This window comes from Lissotriton vulgaris, chromosome 2_1 (assembly GCF_964263255.1).
Source record: "Lissotriton vulgaris chromosome 2_1, aLisVul1.2, whole genome shotgun sequence".
Taxonomy (NCBI): domain Eukaryota; kingdom Metazoa; phylum Chordata; class Amphibia; order Caudata; family Salamandridae; genus Lissotriton; species Lissotriton vulgaris.
In genome coordinates, this window is record NC_141687.1 from 1819158368 (window position 1) to 1819179082 (window position 20715).

The window sequence follows — 20715 nt, forward strand, 5'->3', positions numbered from 1 at the left end:
TTCGTAGTGTTGAAAACTGAGAAACATAGACATTCAAAATATCAACTACTTTTCATTGTTTCGAGTTTTTTTTTTTTAATATATTACTAAGGGGAAATCTTTTTGGTTTCAAAGTTATGATGCACAACACTACTAGGGACATACTACAGCATCGGTACTCCACTTCCAAGAAAATGGGCCAGAGCTTAAGAAGTCAATAACAGAATCACATATCTCCCTCTGATGCTACTCGTGACTAGATTGGTTTCTCCTTCTAGAGCAAGCAACGAGTGACGTCCAATGTCAGTGTGAGTATGGGCAGGAGGAATCTTCAGGACTGCCTTGCAAAAAGACAGAACCCAGGGCTAGAACGAGTTATGTGGTTTTTCTAGAATAATACAGTTTGGCATCAACACATTATGTAATGTTTACAGATTCAGGCTGCTGTGTGTCTTGCTCATTGTAAGATTGGCTCTACTATCCCTGTTTGTAAATTTGCTATTGCACAGTACAGCTGTTTATAGTTGTCTATAGTTGTAGCTCCACTTTGTGTTGTGAGCACACAGCTTTAGGTGGAGCAGCCTGATGTATGAATTTATCCAGCCACTTGCCCATTCATCCAGCCACCTGCCCACTCATCCACCTATCAGCCCCTTTACTCACCCTCCCGTGCATCTACCTCCCTCCATGCACCCATTAATCCAACTGCCCACTCTTTTCTTCGTGCATCCACCTGCTCACTTTTTTCTTTGTGCATCCACCTGCTCAAGCCCACTTCAGCCATTCACCTATCCAGTGAGAAACCTGTAAAATCAGTGATCCATTCATTCACTCAAGAATCCACTTATCCAACCACCCAACACTCCATTTACTCACCAATCCCTCAGATCACTGGTTTGCTTTTCCTCATTCCGCTTATACTCATCCATTCAAACCACCCCTTTGATGCTCACCCACTTAGTTATCCAACTACACACAACTTGTGCATCAGTACATAACACTTTAGATTTCCATAACTCTTAAGATATCCACAGCATTTTACCCATCCACCCTTTTACATGTCCATGGATATTCCCAGTTACCCATTCTTTAACTCATTCATCCACCCATTCATTCCATTATTCTCCCATCCACTACCTTCTGACCGTTCCTAAGGTCCGCACGGTGAAAAACGGCAGCAGGTCTTTCTCCAGAACAGCACTGGAGATATGGAACACTCTACCGCTGCAGCTCCGTCTTGAAACAAATCACAAGACATTTCGAAAAGCCTTAAAAACATGGCTTTTCTAAAAACACTCTGATCTGATTTGCCTTCAGCAAGCGCTATGAGACCTACTGGTGATATGGGCGCTTAACAAAAACCAATACATACTGACCAATTCATACTCCTCTGTCCATCAATCCATTCACTCACCCAATCATTTACCCTTGCATCCACAGAGCCACACACAATAATCAAACTGTTCTGAGATGATGTTTAAAACGGGACCCAGTGTACCAGAGGTGGTTCACAAAACGTAAAGTAATATGCCAGAGATGTGCTCCAGAGCTGGACACACACCACCAATGATGGCCTCCAGTAGTGGACACTGTACTCAAGAGGAAGTCTGCTGAGCATGCAGTTCCCACAGACCACATGTACAGGTAGCCAGAGTTCGGGCCAGTCCACCGCTCCTCCGGCAGCTGCAGCCTCCGAGCCCTTTTAGTTTGCCCTCCTGCCAGCATGGGCATCCAGTGGGGAGCAGGATACACCATTATATGCTCAACTGGAGGTCATTGCCATCAGATCATTGGGCTTTCCAAATCGTGCAAAGGGATTTCTCCATCTTCTTTGTGGCTACCCCTCCACCCATGCCACCCACTTATGACCGGTTGATGGAGGGCCACCTTTCCTTACTCCGCCAGGAGGTGTCCGCGCTCTTGGCCAAGAGAACTATAGAGACAGTGCTGGTATCAGAAGTAGGTTTCTGGTGCCCACTGAGGACAATGAGGTCTTTCATCATATACTCACCTGCACCTTCTCAATCTCTTCTTCAAACAGGAGAAATTCAGAATGCTCACACTCGTTCAAAATCTGTCTGCCCTGGATCTGGGAGACTGGGTGCTGTCGTTCAACTTGCAGGACACACGTTTTCACATTTCTGTCCTGCCTGCTCACAGATGTTATCTGCAGTTCACAGTGGGCAAGGATCAATTTCAATTTGCCTTCTCCCCTTTGTCCTCACCAGCACCGCTCAGGTGTTCACCAAGGTTATGACTTTGGTTGTAGCACAACAGCAGGGGTCTGTGGTACCAGTCTATTCATACCTCGAGGATTGGTTGTTGAAGGCGGGCTCACCTCAGGTAATCATCTTCCACTTCCAGTCTATGGCGAACCTCTTGCACTCTCTGGGTTTCATTATCACCATGCTGAAGTCACACCTGACTCCCTTTCAGATGCTCCCTTTTATGTGAGCTCTTCTGTACACAGTGTAGTTTCAGATTTATCCTCTCGAACTGTGAGTCCAGGATATTAAGACTATGATACGGATATTTCGGGCTCTATCCTGGGTTTTGGTGAGGCAGACTAAGGCTGTTGGGCCTCACAGCCTCCTGCATCCTGCTAGTGAAGCATGCCCGCTTGCATATGTGGGCTCTGCAGTAGGACTTGAAGTTCCTGTGGACGCAGCCTCATGCAGTCCCTCCAACAGGTTCCAGATAGATCTCAGAGGGAAACGAAACAAATTTGCAGTAGTGGCTGACAAACTGCAATCAGGTCAGCAGCCGACCCCTCTCCCTTCCCCTTGAAGCGTCGGGTGATTTCTTTGGCACTGAAGGCCTTTCTACCATCCATCAAGAAAAGGCTAGTGCAAGTGTTCTTGGACAACATCACCTTCATGTGGTACTCCAACAAGCGTGGCAGGGTGGGGTTGTGGACCTTTGTCAGGAGGCTCTGCGTCTCTGGACATAGCTAGAACACCAGGGCATCTCCTTGGGGGTTCAACATCTGGCGTGCTGTCAGAATGCCAAGGCGCACAAACTCAGCTGTTGATGCCTAGCGAATTACGAATGGGGGTTTCATCAGGAGGTGGTGCAAGGTCTCTCAAGAGTGGGCAGAGCCTTTGTTAGATCTGTTCACCACAGAGAACACACTATGTAAGCAATTCTGCACTCTGGAGTTTCCAATGCGTCTCTTGATTGGAGACGCTTTTTATCTCGAGCGGAGCTTCGTCCTACTGTATGCATTTCCGCCAATTTCACTCCTGCCCAGAGTTTTCAATAAGATCAGGAACAACCAGGCCCAGGTTATTCTTGTGGCTCTGGATTGGGCATGGAGAGTCTGGTATTCCGAGCTGTTGAGCATTGTTGAGCTGCCTTTTCCAGAGGATGTTCTGTAGCTGCAACACGAGAGACTCCTTCACCCAAACCTGCTCACCTGCGGCCTCCATGCATGGAGATTGAGTATTGCCAGCCTTTTTTACCCTTTCTCCCGAAGTCTGTGTTGTTATTCTGGCAGCCAGGCATCCCTCCACCAAGACTGTATACGCATGCCGCTGGGAAACATTTGTGGCATGGTGTGTATCCAGAAGCATTGATCCCCTCTCTGCTTCTCTTTCTCAAGTTGTAGTGTCTATTCTTTCTTTGACCCAGAATGGCTCTGGTCAGGGCGCAGTTAATGGCTATCTTTCATCTCTGCATTTAAGCAGTACCAACCTTCCTCATTTGTCACCTGTTGTCATGAGATTTCTCAAAGGTTTGGAACACATTTCCCCTTAGGCCATTCATCATGCCCCAGTGGAATTTGACCCTGGTCCTCACTTTCCCCTATGTGCACGCTTTTTGAGTTGTTGCACAACTGCCCTCTTCGGTTATTGATCATCAAAACCACTTTTCTAGTGGCCATTTCATCGGTCAGGAAGGTCAGCGAGTTGCTGTAACTGTATGCTACTTTCTATCCTGAAAAACTGTTTTTTCGGGGTGCGTTCCTCCCTCCTTCTGAAGGTATTTACTCCCTTTTGCGTAGGCCAGACAATCGCCCTTCCTACCTATATTGCGTTGCCTCATCCTCCTAAAAGGAAGAGGAGACACTCCACCATCTGGACCGAGAAAGAACTTTGCTTTTCTTCCATGACTGCACAATAGGCTTCAGGTGGATGATCAACTCTTTGTAGGGTACGTCGGGGGCAAGAAATGGAAGGCTGCGCAGAAACGAACCATATCCTGATGGATAGTGCTCTGCATAAATATCTGCTATGCATTGGCCAAGAAGCAACCCCCTGAGAACTTGCACAATCATTCTAACAGAGCCAAAACTGTGACCACTGCAGTAGCTTACAAAGTTCCGGTCCTGGACTGCAATGTGGGCTTTCTTGCACATGTTTACTAAGCACTACTGCATGGACAGTCAGGTCTGTCGGGATGGGCATTTTGCCCATTCGGTCCAGCAGAACTTTGTGGACTTAATTGGGATCACAGACCCTCATCCCGGGAGGCATGGTTTGGGTATCGATTCTAAGGTACGGAATCTGCAGCTAGAAGTCTCTATCAGATGTCAGATGAACAAGTTACTTACCTTCGGTAACGCCTTATCTGGTAGAGACTCTATCTATCCGCAGATTCCTTACTGACCCTTCCGCTCTGCACCTGATTAAAGGATGAGGGATTCCACTTGAAAAGGGCCTTAGAAATTCACACTAGTGGTCCGTGTTCATCATAGCTATGCTTTCCTGGTGTGGAAAGTCGCGAATTGAACTGATGTCAGCGCGGCGAGGTGTGATCTATAAAAATACCACGTGCGTCACTTCTGGCTCACGTAGTGCCAAAATATGCCACCTACCAGCGCTCAGGAGAACTGCTCTAAAATTCCCAGATCCAGTCTGACACCTGGAGATAATTCTAAGGTGAGGACTCTGTGGCCAGATAGTCTCTCTCTAGCTGATAAGGTGTTACCTAAGATAAGTAACTTGTTTTTTAGGAGCAAATAAAATACTGATGTCTGACGAGACACACTACCCTAGAATTATGTCCAGATTAGTGGCAACACCAGTGACCTGCCAAAAGGATTAGATTAACTAAACACATATTTTTCATGCCTATCTTTAATTATGTATTTGCTTAAAATTTCTCTGATTAAGAATGAAGATTTCTTTTATTTAATGCCTCATCCTTGTGAACAAGCATACATGAGAGGATGTTACAGCAGCACCACGTCCATCAGACGCTTTGAGATACTATCAGCCACCTGGCGCCTCTGACATAGAAACATTTCAGCAATCCTTTTTTCTGGTGCACACTTCTAACTGCAAATTTCTCACCTTAGGCTCTACATTGTGTGCCAGACTGCATTTGGAGTTTTTTCATAGTAGCGTTCCCTTGCCCTGCTCAGTGGGGTGACAGAAAGCCCACTAGAAACTGGGGTTGTTTTAGTTGTTGTATTTTTGGGGGGTGGGTGTACTCCCATGGGTATCGGTTGTGCTCCCCTAAACACAAGCCTGTCTACCTGCCCCATTACTCTTTCTTCCAACCTCTCCCCCGACACAAATGAAATGTTGTATTGATGTATAAAAAAAGAGGTGTGTGGACCGACCACTCTGCTGCAGTGCAGAGCCTCATTCCTATGGCAAGCAAGAGGAAATTATGATTATTTTGGCTGTAGTTTTGACATACGGAGCAGCAGAGTTGTAGTACATCCAAATGTCCTCCTACTTTCCATTATGAATGGTTGTACTATTCGGGCCTGTGCTCTGCCACCCACTGAAATCAACTAAACACAGACCGTTTGAAAACTAGACACCCAGGGAACTCTAGGTTTGAATGCCTTGCATGGATCCTACGATCTTTTCTTACCCATATTGCTTTGCAAACTTCAAACTGTGCGTAAAATAATGCATTTTATTTGCATTTCTGTGGAAATGTTTTAGAATCTGTGGGAAATCGCGGCTGAGGGATGAACCTTGAGGGATGCCTCAGATGGTGTCCTTGGGTTGCGAGGTGAAGGGGAGGAGGTTTATTCTCTGCATGCGACCCGTGAAGAATGATGCTATCCATATGAGTGTGTCTTCGCTGATTCAGATCTGGTGCATATAGTTAGGTGGGAGTGGCACTGGTTTCTATGAGGAGGGGGGGGGTCCTTGTTTTCAGGTGAACAATCCTGCTGTAGATCGAGAAGATGTGATGCTGCAGTTGTTGTTGCGTCCGGGGTGTAAAAAAAAAAAACGTGGAATCTGGATAAAATGTCTTCTGGTCATGCTTTGGGGTGTATTGTGTCACAGGTGCTAGGCCCAGCCAAACATGTCGGGTACGAGTTTTATTGCGAGATGTGTGGCACTGCGGAACAGTAGAACATTTGTTATTACCAATAGGATTTCTTTGCATTTGTGCCTTCTAAATGGAAGCCAGTGTGTAAGAAAGAAGACATTTTGCAAAATATATTCTGACTCACATGCGAGTACTGGTAACATTTTTTTTTTTAAAATGGATTCAAATGGTGGGTTTTACACCACATATTTACTGCAAATTGTTGTAAAAAAGGTGGATCCAAATATAGCAATTATGAAGAAAGGAAGCAATAGTGAGAGGATGGGGCGAAAGGGGAGCAAAGTGAAGGGAGAGAGGGAAGGCTGGAGGTGGCAAGAAAAGGGAGGTGGAAGGTTGTGTGAATGATGCAAATTGATAAATATATGAAAAATATCAAGCCAGGCTTATTGACTAACTGTTTCATTGCATAAACTTGCATCAACACCCAACTAAAAGCTGAGGATAGTACTGAATAGTAAGTTCTCAGAAAATGTACTTAAAGCTTGACAGACCCGTAAAGCTCACAATGTTTTTGAAGTCTCTTGATGAAGGCAGTGAACATGATGCATCTTGGGCTCCCAGCGCTTAAAATTAAGTGGTGTGCAAATTCACATATTTTGTTTTCGGTTAATTACGTGGAACTTCAGGAAAAATATACTGAATCATGTACCCCTATAATTTTACCTATAGACCGTCCTTGAGTCAATTTTGATACAAGGGCACTTTTGAGACTATAAAATAGGGTGAAAAACATCCTTGGTGTGAACAACAGTTGCTTGTCCTAATGTCCTAATTGCCCAGAAGTTGAAGACATGCTTGGTAGGGCAAATGCATCTTTTGAAACGTACTCAGATTGGGAGCTGGCAAGAAATATTACAGTTTCTATCAAGCCTCCTCCCCTCAACTTCCCATCCAAATCAGATTACACTACTTATCTTAATATTTCAAAAAATCATTTGGGGTTTATCTTGGTAGTAGTTCACATTTTAATAGATGTAGTCTACACAGAAAGTAGAAAGCATTGCATTAACAGAATCGACGGGCTTTCGTGATTGAACCGTAAGTGAAATATCTTGGAGTCCTGCCATTGCAACCGCTTAAAAGAGAATAAAAAGACAATTCTAACAGAGACCGACTACCCGGCTGCAAAGTTCGATTGGCATTTTGAGCAAACTCTGCTAGTCACATTCACAAACACAAAGGGAACAGTAGTTTCGCCCAAGATAGGCACAATGGGGCAGCAACTTTCCAGGAACCAGTCGCTGCCGGCATGACGGGCGGGTGGGAGTAGAGGGGGTGGAAATGTGGTCATCCCGGGGAGCTGTGGGGGAGGGATTTGTTTAATTAAAAAAATATAATAAAATAAAACTTAACTTACCGTCCTGCACTGCTGCCACCTCAGCTTCTGGATGGGTCAGACTCCTGACTCCCGCCGTCCTGCCTTTTCCAATTCCTGCAGGCAGCTCTCAACGTGACGTCATTAACCCTGAAAGGCAGCCTCCCTCCCTCCCCTCTGCCAATCACAACGCTGCAATGGCAGCGTTGTGATTGGTCAGGCGCAGAGGAGCGCGCCCCACCTGGGCCATTTTCTCTATGTAGGCTGCTACATGCAGCAGTTTACATAGAGAAACAGGGAGAGTGTGCGATCCTGCTTGATGGCAGGGGGGAGTGGCTTGCCCACTGTTGTGCATACCGACTGTCAGTACGCATAACAGTGGGCAAGCCACTCCCCCCGCCCTCGTTCAGGACTGCCCACCTCCAACTAGGCACTTCTGCTTTCTCGCTGTGCGAGAAGGCAGAAACAAAATGGTACTTATTACCATTTATGTTTCTGCTTTCTCGCACTGCGAAAAAGCAGTGGGGCAACTCCCCCACACCCCAATGGGGGAGCCGCCACTGTTGCAACCAGAAGAGTCTAGCTGATCTTTCGACACATTGCGTTTGTAAAACTGCCATCATGACAAGACTTTACAGTTGAAAATGTTGTCACAAACGGCTGTCTTTTCCTACCCATTCTTCGTATCTTTTTTAGGTCTCGGCCTACGTAGGCTGCGCTTGCGAAGTCTCGCTGCCAAGATTTTATGTTTTCTAGAGTAGGGAGGTAAACGAGCTAGCTCTTCTCCATTGGCTGGCTTCCTAAACGGCGGCCAGCCATTGGTGAAGAACTGTGTCAGTCACTTTAAGCCCCGTCTGTTTCGGATTGAGGGGCGTGTTTTTTGCTGTCCTTTCTCTCCGTGACGTCTTCAGTCACTCAACCAAAAACACGCCCCCAGTCTGAAAAGGGCGGGGCTAATCCGCAGCTGCTGCCACCAATTTGCGCGCGCCCTTTTATCCTGCCGCCAGTCCCCTCTTCACAATACTCGGGTGCCACCCCGCTCCTTTAATTATTTAATTTACGCGGGTGCCTACCCCTCGACTTAATGTTTTATTTAAATATTTACTTTGCGCGGGTTTCTCTGTGAGCTGCATGCGCCCGCCTTCCGCCGGCTCCTCCTCCCCCCTTCCCCGGCTGAGAGCAGAGAAGGCTTCCCCCGCTGCATGCGCCCGCCTTCCGCCGGCTCCACCACCTCCCTTCCCCGGCCGAGAGCAGCATAAGGACCAGCAGCGCCAGCTCAGCCACCGCTGCTAGCCCAGCCCAAGCCGCCTGCACGCCACCCAGGCTCTGAAGAGCAGTCCCGCGCTCCCACTATGGTGGTGCTTTTTCGAGCCGGAGAGCAGCAGGGCCGCCTCTGGGGCTGAGCAGCCGCCAGAGGACCGGGGCGGCCGCCGGAGAGGAGCTGCCGCCGCCGCCGTCCGGCCAACCTTGGAGTACCTGCAGCGTCCGAGCTACTGCGACGCTGCGTTCGCCCTGGAGCAGATTTCTTGCCTCTGTTCCTATGCTTGTCATCGTTTTTTCTTGCCTCTGTTCCCTGCTTGTCCCCTGCCTGTGATCGTTTTTTCTTGACTCTGTTCCCTGCTTGTCACCGTTTTTTCTTGCCTCTGTTCCCTGCTTGTCCCCTGCTTGTGATCGTTTTTTCTTGACTCCGTTTCCTGCTTGTCATCGTTTTTTCTTGACTCTGTTCTCTGCTTGTCACCGTTTTTTCTTGCCTCTGTTCCCTGCTTGTCATCGTTTTTTCTTGCCTCTGTTCTCTGCTTGTCATAGTTTTTTCTTGCGTCTGCTCTCTGCTTGTCATCGTTTTTTCTTGCCTCTGTTCTCTGCTTGCCATCGTTTTTTCTTGCCTCTGTTCTATGCTTGTCCCCTGCTTGTGATCGTTTTTTCTTGCCTCTGTTCCCTGGGGCGTTACTGGGCAGAGGGCTCTGAGTGTGTGTGTGGCTCTCTGTGTGTATGGCTCTCTGTGTGTATGGCTCTCTGTGTGTATGTGGCTCTGTGTGTATGTGGCTCTGTGTGTGTGTGTGTGTGTGTGTGTGTGTGTGTGTGTGTGTGTGTGTGTGTGTGTGTGTGTGTGTGTGGCTATCTTTGTGTGGCTGTGTGTGTGTGTGTGTGTATGTGTGGCTCTGTGTGTGTGTGTTGGGCTCTGTGTGTGTGTTGGGCTGTGTGTGTGTGTTGGGCTGTGTGTGTGTGTTGGGCTGTGTGTTTGTGTGTCGGGCTGTGTGTGTGTGTGTCGGGCTGTGTGTGTGTGTGTTGGACTGTGTGTGTGTTGGGCTCTGTGTGTGTGTGTGTGTGTTGGGCTCTGTGTGTGTTGGGCTATGTGTGTGTGTTGGGCTCTGTGTGTGTGTGTTGGGCTCTGTGTGTGTGTGTTGGGCTCTGTGTGTGTGTGTTGGGCTCTGTAGTGTGTATGTTGGGCTCTGTAGTGTGTGTGTTGGGCTCTGTGTGCGTGTGTTGGGCTCTGTGTGCGTGTGTTGGGCTCTGTGCGTGTGCGTTGGGCTCTGTGCGTGTGCGTTGGGCTCTGTGCGTGTGCGTTGGGCTCTGTGCGTGTGCGTTGGGCTCTGTGCGTGTGCGTTGGGCTCTGTGCGTGTGCGTTGGGCTCTGTGCGTGTGCGTTGGGCTCTGTGCGCGTGCGTTGGGCTCTGTGCACGTGCGTTGGGCTCTGTGCGCGTGCGTTGGGCTCTGTGTGCGTGCTTTGGGCTCTGTGCGCGTGCTTTGGGCTCTGTGCGCGTGCGTTGGGCTCTGTGCGCGTGCGTTGGGCTCTGTGCGTGTGCGTTGGGCTCTGTGTGCATTGGGCTCTGTGTGTGTGTTGGGCTGTGGGTGTGTGTGACTGTCTGTGTGTGGCTGTGTGTGACTCTGTGTGTGTGTGTGTCTCGCTATGTCTGTGTGTGTGTGTGTGTGTGGCTATGTGTGCGCGTGTGTTGGGCTCTGTGCGTTTGTTGGGCTCTGTGCGTTTGTTGGGCTCTGTGCGTGTGTTGGGCTCTGTGCGTGTGTTGGGCTCTGCGTGTGTTGGGCTCTGTGCGTGTGTTGGGCTCTGTGCGTGTGTTGGGCTCTGTGCGTGTGTTGGGCTCTGTGCGTGTGCGTTGGGCTCTGTGCGTGTGCGTTGGGCTCTGTGCGTGTGCGTTGTACTCTGTGCGTGTGCGTTGTGCTCTGTGCGTGTGCGTTGGGCTCTGTGTGTGTGTTGGGCTGTGGGTGTGTGTGACTCCGTCTGTGTGTGGGTGTGTGGCTCTCTGGGTGTGTGTGTGGCTATGTCTGTGTGTGTGTGTGTGTGTGTGGCTATGTGTCTGTGTGTGTGGCTCTGTGTGTGTGTGTGGCTCTGTGTGGGTGGGTGCTTGGGGTTCTGTGTGTGTGTGTGTGTGGGTGCAAATGCAATAGGTCTCGCATTTGGAGAGATTAAGCTATGGGCTTTTTGAATGACAATGCCATTTATTTATATGTTTTAAAAACAAAATAATGTCATGAGCAATGCCAATAGCTCTAACTTTAACAAAGACGAGACCATTGCATTGTAAATGCTTGTTATTTAATAGTTACTTTGTTTAGGAAAACTTGAGGGGTTAACTCAACTGACCCCTTTCTGAATTCAAAATTGTTAACTTCTCAGAAATGTATAGCTTTCTCGCATCAAACTTGAGCTTCACAAAATTCTTAAAGAATTAGCTACTAATTACACAGCAAAAGTGTGGTAAAAAGAAAAAACTTTTTCCATCCAGCTCTGCAAGTTCCTGAAGGCTAAGAGATATTGATTTTAGCACAGCAAACCTTTTGTTGATGCCATTATAAAGAAACAAACCAAACACTTATTTGCACAGCACTTTTTCCCATCTTTCCCCCAGAACACAAATTTAGTTTTGTTTTGCCTATTTTCTCAATCCCTTACAGGAGAACCCAGAACCACTGGGGACCATTAGAATCTCCATTATGTTGGGGGGGGATTCACAAATTTGACGTGTCTTTTGTGGGTAAAAAAAGGTTTTCCCTGGATTTGCATACTATCTGTAGCATGGCCTAAAATCATCAATCGGGACCCTTCATCCATAAGGGTCTTAAGGCGCTGTCAAATCATGCTGCTCGTTCTCCTGTTGTTTGAACACCCAGGTCTTGAGGTCCTTCCTGAAATGCTGGAGCGATAGTGAAGCTCTGAGGTGCAGGGGGAGGTCTTGGGCAAATCCCAAACCCCTCAACTTCTGTCCTTAACCCCTTCGCCGCGGGGCTAATTCCCCTGTGGTGCTCATGACGAGCTCAGCTCGTCATGACCACGCCTGTTTCTTAGAACGCTCAACACAGCAGGGGAATTATCCCCGCATGGGAGCGCCGCGGCGGTCATGACGAGCTCAGCTCGTCATGCGCACTGATGGTGCTAATGTAGGTGTTCTTCTTGATGCTGCTCTGTTGCTAAAACTCCGGTAAGTGCCAATTCAGAAATCTGCTCCTGTTGTCAGAAACTCGTAATCTTTTTATTGCTGTTTATTGAGCCAGCACACAATGTCAATATAGTAAATACTTTGATTCAGTCAAGTTCTGACTATTTTCATATCATCGATCTGGCTGCTACTGAGCTACAGCTGGAGCTCCCATTGAAGTTCAATTTAATGATTGTTGTGTATGTGAGCGGTCTACCAACACTCTCCGTAATTTTTAGCAAAAAGTCATTTCTATCACTGATTCGCTCCACCTGACTGTTTCTAAAACACAGATTTGCAACTTCTGGGACAGAGCTTTTTTAGTTGCTGCGAAGAAGGTATGGGAATACTCTCCCAATCACTCACCAGTCTGACATTTTAGTCTCCTATAGGAAAGTATTGAAGGTTAAATCTTGTTTTCTGCATTCACATTCATCAATAGACTTTATAGCACCATGATTTTTCGGCAAACCTGTGCTCTATAACTTTATTCCATAGACCATAGCGCTTTATCACTTTCTGATGTTAAACTAATTGCTACAGATTATATGAATCCCAGCTATATTTGTGGTATATAAGCGGCCTCTAGCATCATTTTCTCTTTTGCACCAGTGCACTGTACCTTGTAGTAGTAGCGTTCAACATAGTAATGCATCTCACATAAAGAGGCTTTATAACATATAAGATGCTTCATGAAACTTTAGTGCATTACCTTTATTGTGCCAGTGTTTTTCAAACCGATTAAAACATGTTCCCGCATCCCCCAAAGGACAATATTGTCTCCAAGTATTTTTAATAGGGCAAGAAGTTACTATTGGAGAGTGATTTTCAAAAGGGCTGACCGGGTCCTTGCCATCCTGTTATCCTCCAAGAAATGTAGACAGACATGATGCTCAGTGGTATCATATTTGTTTAGTAGAAGCATATCGGATACAAAGCAGTGCAAGTGATCAAGGTAAATATTTTTTAGTGAGAATTGATGGATATTCTTCAAAGCATGTTGATAGTAATTCGCTTTAGTCATGCCCCCTGTCCAACAGTGGAATTGAAAGCATTGTAGAGCAGCTAAACATTTTTTAATGAACCTGTATTTGATTAGGTCTTCTCACAACAATTTGTCCTTGGAATTGGGGTTACTTTTTTCTCCATAATAAAATGATTGACAGTATTCTCCTAAATATGCATTCAAGCCTTAAATTGAAAGTCCAGAAAAAGAGATTGAGAGACTGCATAGAACATTGAACACATGGCATTGCTTGTTTGTAAACCTGGACGTCACATTTTCTGTACACATTGAGGTAGCCTGTTTTAGATCACTGCTACTTGAAGCCAAAATGAAGGCTGTATGTCTTTGAATGTTTGATGTGGCGCTTGACCACAAAAAGAAGTTTAACCCATTCCGTCAGCCGACGCAAGCACTCCCTCCCCCGTGCTGCGCAGGACCGACCACCCTTTAGAACGCCCGCACCACGGCGGAATGTCCGCTGCAGTAAACGGGTTAAAAAAGTGATGGCAGGAATGTTGTTACTAATCTGATCTACAGATAGTTACTCTAGCCACATCCAGCCTTGGTTCTGCTCCAATAGGAATAGTCCAGCACGAACTGGCAAGACAAGTCCTTCCTGAACCAGAACACAGGCACTCCACAACTGATTCCACAGTCATTAGGACTAATCAGTCGGATATAGCTTGGTACCAGTGGCACAGTGTGCAAGCGGCCCACTTCTGGGCATACCAGTCCCACTTACGGCATTACACTGAGGTGTGCAAAAAAGTATGGCTGTAATGCTTAAAATATTCTTAGCCGGGGCATGGCCAAGATGGCGGCGAAGTAGGACGTTCTTCATAGTCCATCCGGCGCCGCCTGGCATCTAGCGTTGTATATCGCCCTACCTGGTACCCATCCACACCTCTGACGGGGTGCTCCTGAGTCCTCTCGGTGTCCTGGTCCCGGCGGTGCACTTATTTCTGAGCCGAGTGAGGGAGATTCGACTCTTTGAAGCTGCACGGCCCTGACGTCCCCTGGGGCCGGCCCGCCTCGTGGTGCGAGGAGCGGAGGCCAGCATTCCATGCTGTGGGTAGCCACCCCTGATACCGGGGCTGTAAGTGAACTGGGTTTGCGTCGGCGGCAGAGTGGGGCAGCCGCTGCTGGGCCCGGAGAGGTGCTGGCCCCCATATCGCGCTGAGGTCTGCCCCTGGGGAGGCTGGGGCTGCACGTGAGCTCCCGCTGTGGTTATAGCGGTCGAGCACCTCAGACTGAGGTTGCCTGGCACTAGAGCGGAAGGGCGGCTGGCCAGAGGCTTGTGGGTCGGTCCGCGGTCCAGCGGACGGCGTGGGGCCCCACACAGGTGCCCTCAGCGGTGGGCCGTGATACTGGATACAAGTACGGCCCCCCCCTGGATAGGACTGCCCACTGGGCTGCGCTGCAGTAGGCTAACTGGATCCTGCTGATTTGGGCCCGGCATTGCCTTGTTCCGCCCCGCGGATCGGCGGACGGCTCATCCTTCCCCCCCTGCTAGCTTGAGCGCCCCCGGGCGCTGCTGCCGCGAGGCTTGTTATTGTCCGTGATCCGGCGGAAGGCGTGAGGCCCATGCAGGGGCTCTAGGTGGTGGGCCTCGATGTTGGCGGCGAGTGCGGCCCCCCCACTGCTGGGCTGTGCTGCGGTAGTCTTTGCAGCATAGTTGGATCCTGCTGGTCTGGGGTCCCGCGGCGCTTTGTTTCGGCCTGCGGATCGGCGGGTGGTGCATCGGTGGGGCCCTCCTACCCTGCTAGTTGGAGCGCCCGGGTCGTGGCCGCCACGGGGCTGGTGTGGGGCCTCATATCGGCCCGCATTTCGGCGGGCGGAGATTTTTCATTTCAGTGCCCCCCTGCTTGACCTTTCACAACGTGCAGAGGACGGGAGTGCATGGCGGGCTGATTGGTTGCGGCTGCCGGGGAGAGAGTACGGACAAGCCCCCAGAGTAGCCCGTAAAGACTTTTGTGGAGCCCGTGGATGCCCTGGTTGGACGATTGACGCAGCCACCTGGGTGGTGGTGAAGTGCGCGGGCGGCCGCCTGCGGAAGCCTTGCATTGGGGCGGACTTCAGCGGTTGGCGGTCCTGGGGTCTGCTCCCCCGTTGCGCTGCTTTAGTTAGGACTTTGTTGGATAGCGGGGGGCATGCCATCGGCCTGCGTATCGGCGAGCGGCATTTTCCTGCGGTGGCCTGGGTCTGGGCTGAACGGGGAGGTGCAGGGGCTGCTGGAGCCTGTTTGTGCCCTACTGGGCCCCTATCGACGCCACTATGTCGGCTACCAGGGGCAGGAAAGATAAGCCCCTGAAGGACTCACTACAAAAGCTGGCAAGCCAGCCTTCTTCGCAATTGGATGCCCAGTCCGCGCATCCTGAGGATGTTGATGCGCCGGCAACTAAGGCCTTTATGCTGGAGCTCTTTGCCGCCATCAAGGAAGACATCCTGGAACTCTGTTGTCAGCTCTCCTCAGATGTCCGAGAAATGCGGCGAGACGTCAACGCCATTGGTGAGAGAGTGGCGATCTGGGCACTGCCGAGGAGATCCATCAGCTCCAGCAAGATGTTTTCCGCCTGACGGATCAGAATCTGGACTTGCAGGCGCACACCGAAGATCTGGAAAACCGCTTGCGGAGGAAGTAAAGCAGGATCCGAGCGGTCCCCTGGAAGGGAGAGGGGGATAGCCTGCGGGAGTATGTGATGGCGTTGTTCAGACAGATCCTGGATGAGGGGGACGACCTAGACCTTCAACTGGACCGGGTGCACCACGTTGGCTTGCCGAGGGGTGCTAAGGCTCCTCCACCAGACATTTTAGTCTGCGTCCACGATTTCCAGATGAAGGAGCGGATTCTACACAAAGCGCGAGCTCTCCCCTCAGTGCAGTTCCGCGGTCACCAGCCTACCCTTTTTCAAGATTTGGCGGCCTCAACTCTCATCAAGCGTTGTGGTTTCAAGCCAATTACCACCTACATGCGGGAACAAGGCATCCCCTACTCGTGAGGGCACCCGTTCTGCATCATTTTTAAGTTCAAGGGTAAACTCCTGCAGCTCCGCTCTCTGGACGCAGCATATGAGGTGCTGGGCTTGGAGAGGTCTGACGCTCCAGCTGGACCAACTGGGTCACCCGCTCGGCGATGCAGGCGCTCCACGGAATGGCAGAGAGTGTGGAGGTCGCCTCCACTAGGGAGGCCGGACCCTTCTGCGAGTCTTTTGGAGAGGGAGGCAGTTGTCTCCTCGGTGGCATTGGTGACCGACAGTGAGAGTGCTCCTTGAACGCTGTTTGCTTTGCCCAGGCTGGGTCGCATGGCGGCGTCGGAGGGGGGCCCTGGGGTTAAGACTGTGACATCCGCTCTCCTTTTTGTCCTTAGTGGGAGGTGGTGCCCTGGTTGGGTAAGGTTCCGAATGGCACCATGTTCCCCTTCCAGAGTGATTCTTTAGACGAACATTGGTCACCTCACAAGACTTCTTTTGCTTTTCACCTTTTTTGTGGTTCAGTCTTGTTGTGGCAAGGTTGGGGAAGGGGTTGTTTTTGGGGCTCCGCATCAGTTCTCTGGGGGGTTAGGTGTAGGTTGGGGTGGCTGTGTGCTTCCGATGTGTCCCCCGGTGACCCTGTCTTAGATAAGCAGGCTAGTGCTTTCGTCCCTCTTAGAAGAATATGAATAGGGATTTGAAAATTGTTAGCTTGAATGTGCGCAGCCTAATTAACCCTGTTAAGCGCGCAGCCATCCTGTATCTGTTGGAGAATGCAGACGGTGATGTGTGTCTGTTGCAGGAGACCCACCTCCTCTCCAGAGATACTAAGAGGATGAAAGACAGGCGCTTCCCCGTGCAGTTATGGTCCTCAGGCCCAGCGAAGAAACATGGGGTGGCTATCCTTTTTAGTGCTAGGACTCACTGCAAGATCCTATCCCAAGTGGGTGATATTAGAGGACGATTCCTGGCGGTCTGGGTTCAATGGGGGAACACACTTTTGACAGTGGGCTCATTGTATGCTCCAAACGAACGCCAAGAGCCCTTCTTGAAGGTGGCTCTCTCCGAAGTGCTAGCTTCCCCAGATGAGTTTGTGCTGGTGGGGGGAGGCCTGAATGTAGTGATGGACTCTGGCCTGGATAGATCTGCTGCGCGCTCACACCAAGCGGGGGCCCTCTCGCAGGGAGGGAAGCAATGGTTGCAAGACAGGGGGGCTGCATTATGTATGGCGCACTCAACACCCCCTAGAGCGGGATTACACATATTACTCCACAGCTCATAAAACTTATGCGCGCTTAAATCACTTTTTGGCTACGACTTCTCTCCTGCCCCAGTTGTCCGAGGCGGCTATTACCCCGCGCTCTCTGTCAGACCACGCCCTTATTTCTGTTCAGCTTACCTGTAGTGGGCAGCGGCTGCCGTCGTCTGGCTGGCGTCTTCGAGACTCTCTCCTCAGTTCGGAGTCTGCAGTCATTCGCATTAGGGATGCTATCATCCAGTACTTCGCCACCAACGATAGGGATGGTATGTCCTTGGAGTCCGTTTGGGAGGCCCTCAAGCTGGTGGTTCGGGGAGAGTTTGCGACATATTCTCAGATACGTAGTATTAGAAATGGGATCTCTGGCTGGCCAAGGCTTGTGCCAAAGTCAGTCAGAGACCACCACTCTTAAGTCAGGGCAAGGGAGTTACACGCCAAGATAACCCCTGCTCACTCCCTTGGTAACGTGACACGAGCAGTAAGGCTAAACTTGGAGGCTATGTAAGTTAAGTGTTTGCGCACGCACCCAGCAACAACACCCAAGGCCCACCACAAAGGAAACTCCACACAAGGTTATATATAAAAATAGCCTTTGTATTATACCAAAACACATTAGATAAAAACACACACTTTACAATGTGCCAACAGGCACAGGCAGAATTTACAGGGGATATGTACAAGACAGGGCCACATGGACCACTGTCAGGAATAGGCACTTTTAGAACTAGCACTTAGGAAATAGAATATAAAATCACTGTAGCACAAATTTGAAAATAGAGCACACAACCAGTAATCACTGGTAACCGGCAAGTACCACCTACGTAAACCTAACCACCTCAGGAAAATATTACGCAGGGAACCAGGACCTCCCTAGCAACACCTGTACTAGGAAGAACAACCACCTAAGTATCACCATACATCTAGGGGTATAAGCATAGGAACATTACACATGATGCATCACAACATTCAGAGGTGTAGGGAAGGAAAACACATGATGCATAAAAACATTCAGCGGTGTAACAAAGAACACAATTGCGCAAAAATCACCTTAGGCCACAACCAGTGACTGTCCCAAATGTCAGGGGGGGGCCTAAACGTAGCAGCTGCCCACTAAGTGCTGGGCAGCTGTAGAACAATGATGGGGCCAATGCTGGAGCCTCGCAGGCTCTGCACAAATGACTGGGCCCTCAGGAGCCTCTTGTGGCCTCCTGGCAAATGTGGGTCGGTGGGAGCGGCCCGCTGCCTTCCGGGCCGCTCTACCACGGAGAAAGGGTGCCCCCTGAGCCTCTCTGGGCTCGTAGAAATGAATGTGGCCCTCAAGAGCCTCTCTGGGCTCTAAACAAACAAAGGTGCATCTTGAGCCTCTTGGGGCTCTGAAAACAAAGGTGCGGCATGTTGGAGTCCCCCCTCTGGGGACTTGCAATGCCAAGATGCTGCCAAGTCGTAGGAGTAGCCCCCCCCCCCCTTGGGGACTCGGAGAAAGAATGCCCCCGGAGCCCTTGTGGGCTGGAAATGCGATGCGGCACTCACAAGCCTCTCTGGGCTCTAGAAACAATTGGGGCGCCTGAAGGGGAGTGGCGGGCACCGGCAAAGTGCTCCGATGCCCTCCTCTTTGCTTCTGGACACCGGGCCCCCACTCACCGGCTTGTAGGGTTCCTCCTGCGAGGCGGCAGCCTCCTCTTCCCCCGGTCCTGCTTCTGGGGGCCGGGTGCGGATAGTGGCGGCGGGCGGGGCTCTCTTCCTCGGGAGAGTCCAGCGGGGGCACCAGAACGTTTCTTCTCTGCTCCGGGTTTCCTTCGGTGCGGGGCTCTCCCTTCCTCACGGGAGCCCCGCTGGTGCCGGGAGCCCTGCTCTTTCCGGCTTTGGGATGTCTGTCGTCCCGCCCCCGGCCTGCCTGACTTCCGGCCGGGCGGCGGCGGCGAGTCTCTGCGCACAGAACGAGGGGTGGGCACCCTCTGGAGCACAGCGCTGCTCAGCGCTATATGCAAATCAAAGTGCTCCCTGCGCTAGACATGAACAAAGCACCTCCAGGAGCTTGAGGGGTAATTACAGCGCTTCCAAGCGCTATAGACACCAAAGCGCTCCCAGGCGCCAGAGGAAAAGCGCTCCCAGTGCTAGAGGTGAAAGTAAAGCGCTCCCAGCGCTAGGCAGAGGATCACAGCGCTCCCAAGCGCTGAAGGGCAAGATAAAGCGCTCTCAGGCAGTCTAGGCATGGTCCAGATCCAGCAAAATTCTTTAGGTAGGCAGGGGGGCAAGGTTGGGCCCAGAGCCAGCTCACTGGGCCTCCAGGCAGGGAGGCAGTCCAAGTGGCGGTCCTCTTGGCGCCCAGCAGCAGCCCCCCTCAGATAGGATCCTGGAAGAGAACATTTGTAAGGGGACACCGCCCCATTTTATACTGATAAATCCTTTGTCTGGCTTCAGGATTAGGGGAAAAACCAGTCGCAGCTGGTTTGTGAGCACTCTTGATGTGCTCAGCCCCTCACTCTATTCACTGGGAGGGCTAGGGACATTAGTCGCACCACAGGGGGCGGAGCCAGCATTGTGTGGGGAAAGCCCAGCCCTATTCAGGACCCAGGTGCACCCCTCCCTCACATCAGCATGCTAATCTCTCCACTCACCACCGAGGCAGACCCATCCAGACTCCTGGAGCCAGGCTCACCAGCCAGCTCCAGCCAATCACGTGCCAGCACACTCACTGCACACGTACACCCATGTCTAGAAGTGGCACTTCCACACTAGACACATTCACGTCGCACACATCATTGCGCAGCATTCAATCACACGAGTTCGCACATACCAAACTCGAGCCTGCACTCCCCACACATCAGGAACTTACATGGTCACATACATTCCCCATGCATTCCTATGGGAGGGCAGGCCAACCTTACTCCACGCACTCAGAGTGCGCACACACTTTCCACTGGGACACAGTGAAAGTGTGCAGAAACCAAAAATCACTACCACCAATTCACTTTCAAAAAGCAAAAAGTTTAGGGGTGAACCTGCCAGAAGGGCCAAGTCCAACACGTAGGGAGAAACGCACGGAGATGGAGAAGAAGGTGGGTGACCTGGAGGCGATACATAAGAGGACAGGGGCTCCACGCGTATGGAGGGAGTTGGAAACGAAAAGACGCATGCTGAAACACCTTGATCTGGATCGAGCGGAAAAAGCCCTTTTGCACTTGCGCCACAAGTTGTATCTTAGCGGGGACAGAGGGGCGGATGTTGGCGCACAGGTTGAGGGCACGAGCGCAGCGGTCAGCCGTCCAGTCCATTAGGGACTCTCAAGTAGTGGAACAGACTACCGATTCTAATATTGTAGACTCCTTCCGGCGGTTTTACCAAACCTTATATCAAGGGGAACCCTCAGACCCCGAGCGAGTAGCGGCTTATTTGGCATCATGCAGCGTTACGCCTCTCTTTCATATGGCACAGGCTCTGGATGCTCAGATACGTATC

At 50.5% G+C, this 20715-nt stretch overlaps 1 protein-coding gene across 2 annotated transcripts in view; it reads left to right on the plus strand.

Annotated features, from left to right (window-relative positions):
* Positions 1-20715, plus strand: part of BLM (BLM RecQ like helicase) — a 451097-nt gene that overhangs the window by 398271 nt on the left and 32111 nt on the right. The gene's annotated exons all lie outside the window — the stretch shown is intronic.